At 45.4% G+C, this 7,802-nt stretch overlaps 1 pseudogene; it reads right to left on the reverse strand.

Moving 5' to 3' along the window:
- Positions 1-1,692: 1,692 nt before the first annotated feature.
- LOC104855536 overlaps positions 1,693-7,802 on the reverse strand; it is a 12,867-nt pseudogene continuing 6,757 nt past the window's right edge.

Here is a 7,802-nt window from a genome sequence, read left to right on the forward strand (position 1 = left end):
GATGATGACATGTTTTCTCTTGTACCTCCACACAGAATCATTCCTGTAAAGTGGACAGCATGGCATAGAGAACTGGGTATAAAGATTGGGCAACCCACACCTGCTTATACAGATTTATTGACATCCAGGAACAATGCTGAGAGAATTAGGGAAATGGCTGGGTCATCACCAAGTCTTCAAAGCTTCTTGAACTGTGGGGGGTTGCTCTGTCAATGATAGAACATTGGTGCAAGAAAGCGGTCTCGTTAGTAATTAGTCAAGCAGTGCAGGGAGCTTGCATTGATTCCTCTCACATCAAACAAAATGGCGCCCAGCAGTCAGCAGGTCACAGCCTGGGAGAGGCTTGCCAAATTGGATTAGCGAGCCAAATGTCTGCTCTAATGCCTGAGAGATGGACGAGGCACTTATTAAATGATCCACAGGCAGGGATGTTTCGAGTACTTAATCAACTCTTCATTTCCCTCCTCCAGGGAACAGAGAAGCCTTCATGCCACCCATGGTGAGAAATTACCAATCCCTGCAGGATCTCTCCCTGCCATTTGCACTGCAGAGTGTGCACGAATCAGAGGAAAAGTCTGAGGAAAATAATGCAAGGTATTTGGCCACAGGCAGTGGAGTCTGCCCAGGTCTGGGGGCAGGAGACTACCATGCTAGAGTCCTGCCTCCCCCACCTGCCCGCTGTGGAGGCCATTCCCCTCCCAGGGTGCCTTCCAGGCCCTCTCAGCTCACTCTGAGAAGCTGACACCATTTCACTGAGGTTGTTTACCTGACAAAAGGCAGCAGGTAAAGTGTCTTGTGCAGTCTTTTTTCTTCTGTGATAGAGATCACACTCAGAGTGTCATGTGTGCTAGGCAAATGCTCTCCTACTGACCTAACCATCAGCCCAAAGTCATCACATTTTTTTTTTTTTTTTGAGACAAGGTCTTGTTCTGTAGTTCAGGCTGGCCTTTAACTATGTTTCCCAGGCTGGCTTTGAACTTGTGGCAATCCTCCTGCCTCAGCCTCCCTAGTCCTGGGATTACAGCTGTGCGCCACCATGCCCGATCCAAAGTCACCAATTTTTAAGAGACTCAGAACAGACTAAAATGACTCTCATTCTGAAAAAATTAAAAATCATTGCGAGGACTTTTACTGAGTTGCCTCACTTAATTCATATCCATTTAGTTGATATTCCAGGTGATTTCTACTATCTATTATAAATTCTTCAAGCAAGCCAATTGACTACAAAGCAGAATTATACAAAGGGCTCTTACATTTTATTACACTTTTTTTTTGGTGGTGGTGCTGGAGTTAATCCCATAGCCTGTGCTTGCCAAGCAACCAACTACCACTGAGCTAAGCACTGATCTTGTGTGATAAAATTTACTTTAAAGGTCCACTTTAACAAAACTGATGACAAAGATTCTAGACTAGATTCTACATAAGAGATCCTTCTCTCTGATCACACTGCCTACCTAATTATAGAAATGTTAACTTGCTGATAAAAATAATATTCACCAGTGTCACATGCAAGAGATTTTATTCTTTGAAGAATGGTTCTAGGGGCTGGGGATTTAGCTCAGTGTTTCGGTGGCCTGCCTTGCAAGTGCAAGGACCCGAGTTCAATCCCCGGTACCAAAAAAAAAAAAAAAAAGAATGGTTCTAAAACATCACACGAAGGCCAAAAAGCAAAATTTCAGGTAAACAGTTTTATGAGGATGATTTATAACACATGTAATGCTTGTTTATTCTAAGGAATCCTGATCTTGGATCTTCTGAGGTACCAGTTGGCAGCAGCACCCACATTTCCCAGAGCTGGTCATTATTTTTCTCTTGCTTGCCTAGACTTCTTCTCATTAGCTGCCCTCTGATTTATTGCATGATCTGAGTCCCCCTGTTTTCTGTGAGAAGTAGTCAAGTGATCATCTTTTCTTTTTCCCTTGCTATTTTCTTGCGTGTTCTTCATATTCTTCCGGTGGGCAAGTTCTTATTGACTGCCACGGGCCATGCCAACCACCTGGCAGAGCCTGGAGGGGAGCAATTCAGACAAACAACAGCTCTCTCATTGCCCAGTTCTGCTGCCACCGGTCAAGCTAAAAGGCCAAGTCAGTGGCTCTTTTAGAGGACTGGCCCACCCTTTGTGGATTTAATTCAACCTACCTGCCCCTGCCCCATGCCTCCAGGGTAGAAATACTCATTCTCTCAGCTCATCTCTTTACTTTCCTCTTTTCTCACCTGAGAGCCTGAAATTTCAGAGCTGGGCCCACCAAGGAGGCCTTTGGTGCTGCCTCTTGTTTGGGGTCTTTGAAGCATACCTGTCTGTGCTTTGGCATGATCTCTCCCAGGCTGGCTTTTAGGCGAAGTTCCCTCTCCCTTGTTCCCCATTCCTCTTAACCATGGATAACATTCGTAATTAAGTCTACCTTTCTCCTGGGAGGGAAGCCAAGGGATTGAGGGAGAGGGTCCCATGTTAGACTTTGCGTTAAGGTGCATTACTCCTAGGTACATAGTAACTTTAACTGGCCCAGGCTCTTTCTTTCTGGTGCAGTCTGGGAGACTAAGGTTCACATATAAGAAGAGCTTTGCCAAGGTCCATGAAAAGTTTGCAGGGCATCCAGGGAGGCCTTCTCTTGTGCGCTTCGTTGTCTGTGTCCCTTGCCACAACCTGACCAAGCTCCAAGTCTCCTGCCAGTGAGGACCTGGTCAGCAGGGATGAAGTCACAGTGGAGCTCACAATGCCCCGCCTGACGCCTAGGAATTGTGGCATGTGGGCCCCTCTTGATAGCATATATGTTCCCTTTCCAGGATTCTGTGTGCAAAGGGGGTGGGGCCTTCCTGTATCAGAGCAAGCTGCCCATTCCCCATAGGAAGCCAGAGAGGATCTGCCAGATTCCCAGAGGCTTCAGCTCAAGCTTTTCTGTACCAGTTTTTGTTAAGACAGCCTAAAAGAGACATTAAAGCCAGGGAGATGAAGCCCTTGGAAGAAACCCAAACAAAGCACTCCTTAAACTTCTTCTAATCCTTCTATTATCCACCAAGGCTGAGTCTAATCCCACTCTTATCACCATGCTTCAGTAGAACACTTCTTTCAGGCTGGCCAGAGCTTTTTTATTTTCAGGCTCTAACGTTTTTCCCTTTGATGTTCCTCCTAATCAGGGGCCTTCCTGCTCTCTATGGATGAGGTGCCAGCTGTGGCTTCTACCTCTCAACCTGTCTGACTCCCAAGGATGAGGAACCAAACAGTTGGAAGAGAGAGCAAGGTAGCATGCCCCTCCAGCTCCAGCTGCCTTCCTCGAGTTAGACGATCAAAGGGAGGGCTGAGTGCGTGTCTCGGCAAAGAGGAGGTGGCCCTGTTCCCTGTCCTTCCTGGTTGGATCCAGTTTCTTGCCTGATTTATTTGCCGTCCTGGCCCTCTCCTCATCTTTCTGATTAATAGTTTAGTTGGGGGTTCTGGGAAATTTACGTCCCATGGTTACCATAGCAACCAGCTCTCTTGTACAGGATCCCATAGAAAATGCATTTGGGGCTTTCAGAAGGAGCTCGGATTTACAAGGACCCCAGCATACACGAGGGCAGAATGGGCAGGAATATGAGTAAGAATTATAAACAGGGATATGAAATGCTTTCGCCACACTATAAATTGAGAAGGACAGTTTTTGTGCCTTCCTTTCCTCCTTCTCTTTGTCTTCCTCTCACCAGGCATCCTTGCCTGTCAGCCTTCTCCTTAGGTTTCTGGAAAGCTAGTTCCCCACAGGACAAAGACAAGACCAGTGGGCGGAAGTCATGGGGAGGCTCATTGCTTTCCAGCAAAAGAAAAATCTGTAGCAGACAGAACCCTCTGAGAAAGTGGTTACCACCCTTGGAGGTAGCAATTTCCCCATTATGAGAGATGTGCAGTAGGGGCCTATCTGGGGCTCTAGAGAGAACTGTACAATGGACAGGGTGAGGGGTGGCATGTGTGTGACCTCTAGGAATTGAACTAAGACTACTTGTGAGACTAGCTTTCATCTCCCTCACCTAAGCAGAATATCAAATTTGGGCATTTTAGCCCCATGGGTACCTAGGACATCATAGTGTCCTCTAACCCAATGCCCAGCTGGCCCATAGGTGAATGACTGAATTCTTCAGGGTTTCAATAAGTGTGTGGGTACAGTTTACTAATCATTTATGTGTTCTTTTATTATGATAATAAAAACATACTTCTAAAAGCATGATCCAATAACAACCTGAACTAAGAATGAAAAAAAAAACGACATTGCTTATAAAACCCTGTTCCACATCCAGGGCCACTCCCTGATTACAGTAGCAGCATAAAAGTGTTTGTCTTCTACAGATCACGTAGTGAAGATGAGACGGCTGTGACGTGGGAGGCTTTCACTTGGGTTGACTCTGACTGATGCACAGAGGCTTGGATGAAGAGTGCATGGCAATCAGTTAGCAATGTCTGCTACCAACGAGGAGGAAGCAGGGGACACTTGTACTTCGGATTTGCTATCCCTGGATAAGATGATGGCAGACAGCCTCGATGGCTGTAGGTGCCCAGACTTGATTCTAGGTCACCTCAGTCACTCTCTGTCTTCACCTTTCTTGATCTTTCTTCATTCCCATCATGCCTGTACATTTTTGAGAAAGCTGTGACTTTGTTACTTCACAACCTCATTACACTTTCTGTTCTAAATAGATTGGTTTGTGTAAACAACCTCAGAGCTGTTAAGAATCGGTGAGGTGTCCAGGATAGTTTCTAAATGACTCAGATGAGCAGAGAGAATCAGGGCTGAGATTCCAGAGAGCATCTGGCAACAGGTAGGTGAGAGATTATTCCAGTCTTTTGGAATGAAGTCAGTGGACAGATGAGCCTCTGCAAGGAGTGCGTATAACTAGTCATATGGGGTTTGTTCTGGACTCATGGCTTATGCCCCAGGACTAAGCATCCTCTTTGGGGACAAAAGGCTCCACTCTTCAAAGGAGAGACACCTGGCTGGACTTTCCAGGTAAGCACCCTGTACTGTTTTCCCCTGACCTCCCCTCCAACCTCATCTGCTGCCAGCCTATCCCTTTTCCCCCATGGCACTACTTTGACTGCCTCTGCACTATTTCTACTTGGAGCACATAGTTTCTTAACACACTGCTTTTGCCAGTACTGTTGCAGCCACTTGCTATGTTCTTTTCCACCCAGCATACTCCTATTCATGCTTCAAGATCCAGCCTCCAAGTGATTGTGCCTTCTTTTTTCCTTTTTGGTACTGGGGATCAAACTCTGGACCTTGCTCTTGTGAGGCAGGCGGCGGAACCACTGAGCTAAATCCCCAGCCTTGATTATGCCTTCTCAACCACACAGTCTGCATCCCCTCCCACTTCTCTGTCTACACTGGCGATGCTGGATGTCTTCTTGGTGAGCCCCTATATTGTTTAGCTCAGGGTAAGCCTGTACATAATAGAGTGAAACATCTCACGACAGTCATTTTACAACAGAAAATGAAGCTGGCTCAATTCTCTGATGAAAGCAGGAAATCTAGTTTCTATAAGAACCCTCCCTGAGAGGTCATCCATCAGCAGAGGGCTGCTTCGGGGTATAGGGTGAATTCCTTTGTCCCATGCACAGATCTCTGGTAGGGCTGGGACAGGGGCAGAGGCAGCCAGGAGGGTCCTGTTGGTTGGGCCTGACTCCAGGAGAGGTCTTATATTTAATATTCTGGTATTACTTCCAGGGGAGGTTTTATGCCCCTACGCAGAGGTCCACTGACCAGATCAAAATAGAAAATGCTCACCAGACAAAGTGACACTCGCACCCCTTTATTAGTGAGCCTCACCATTTGCAGTAACTGTACATTAACTTGCTTTTAAAATAAATGCTATAATTATCTTGTGATTAGCAATTCTATCACATTGTGATTTTCATTGGTATTAAAAAGGATCATTTGATCAATGTAAAAATTTAAAATGCATCACAGTTTTGGTAATTAGTTCTTCATCACTTCCTTTATTAGCAGGGACACTTCAAAAATTAAAAGTGATCCAGGCTTCTCTCAGCCTCTGAGTCCCCTTCCCCCAGACTTGTCAGAGAGTCCGCTTATATAAATCACACACAATAGCTATGTGACCTTAGGAAGATGCTTCAGCTGGGTCCCCAGGCTCAGTTTCTCCATCTACTCTTTGGCAAAATGGTGAAAATAACTCCAGCTTGCAGGGTTTCAAAGCTGATGTGAGGTGATGTAGGTGAAACATCTGGCAACACTTCTGATATACAAGGTTCCCAGCGTACTAGCTGTAACTATGATTATTTTATCCAAGTCCCAGTGTGTTTCTATCTGTTTTGATCCCAAATGCTGGTGACTACCTATTATTGTGTAACAATTACTCTAAAACCCAGTGGCTTAAAAGAACAGCCATTTGTTTCTTTCAACATTCTGTTGGCTATTTAGGGTGAACTTGGCTGGGATTCCTTGTGCCTCCTGTGGCCAGCTGCAGGCCAGCTGTGGGCTGCCTCGCTGAGTTTGGCTGAGCTCTTTCACATGTTCTGGGCTTGGGCTGTGACAGTGGGACTGACTCTCTAATCCTCACAGCTGGTAGCACAGCCTGGGTTTGTTCACATGATGGAGATAGGGTCCCGGGACAGCAAGTGGTAAGGTGCAGTGTCACCTGTGCTGCCTTCTGTTGGTCAAAGCTAGTCACAGACTCAGAGGTGAAAGGCTGCAAGTGTGGCTCGGTGGTAGAGAGCTCGTCCAGCTGACAAAGTGGTGATGTGGTGGCTCACAGCATAGAGAGGCCACGCTTAGAAGGCAGAGCTAAAAGACACATCTGCAGAGCAGCTTAGACACAGGGAGGGAAATCACTACGGTCATTTTTGTAAACAATCTACAACAATTCCTCCGTTGCAAATACAAAACAGCACTTTGAGTTTATTCCCTGGGTGCTCCAGTGAGGGATTAGAGATGAATTATTTTCCACTCCCTGGTTCAAGCCTATTTTTAGATCCAGTCTAATAAAATGAATTTCACACCTGGGTTGCTCACTCACTAACAAATACTTTGTTCTTATCGATGCTTTGGACAAACGTGGAGGCAGCTTGGATTTGGGGTTCCGTTACCGCCAAACAAAATAATTGTTAATTATTTGCTTTATTTGGTTCTGTTGCATTTGCCAATAGTCAATTACCTGTGTTAGGTTTTCTTGCGATCAGTGGGGCTTATCCAATATTGTACCTCAGGTCTGCTTTTTGTCTCAGAGATGTCTTTTCCAAGGGAGTTAAAGAAAACTCTTGTTCATGAGTTTATTGAATATTAGCCCTTATCTGCTTATTCTGAAGGCTTCTTATTCACTGCTGCACACAAGCTCCAAAGAGCTCAGCCTGAGCTCCCACAGAACAAAGTACAGGCTAAAGATAAGCCTACCCTTTTGTCTGATCTGGCTAAAACCTGATACATGGACTAGAGGAAAAGCATGGATTGTGAGATCCTGGGGCATTCATTTAACTCTTGCTTGGATTTCTGTAATGGGTTTAGTCTTTTTAATCTGTACTCTGCACTGTCTCCACATAACCTAACAGAGATCTGATTGCATCACTTGCTTAGGGTAGAGCACATGAATGTACCCAATTCCTCAGCACTCCTTGTAGCCACACCCATTGTCAGTGACTTTATTAGTTTCCCTCTCCTTGAATCTTCCCTTATTAGTTTCCCTCTCCTTGAATCTGAACTAGGCCATAGAATTTCTTTGGGTCAAGGGAATGAAATGGAAGTGACATCAAGACTGTTCTGAGCCCAAGCCTCAAGGCACCTGGCATATTTCCTTTTGTGCTTTTTTTTTTTTTTTTTTTTTTTTTT

The sequence above is a fragment of the Fukomys damarensis genome, unplaced genomic scaffold (genome assembly GCF_012274545.1).
Source record: "Fukomys damarensis isolate Sample0158 unplaced genomic scaffold, DMR_v1.0_HiC HiC_scaffold_36, whole genome shotgun sequence".
In the NCBI taxonomy this organism is placed as follows: domain Eukaryota; kingdom Metazoa; phylum Chordata; class Mammalia; order Rodentia; family Bathyergidae; genus Fukomys; species Fukomys damarensis.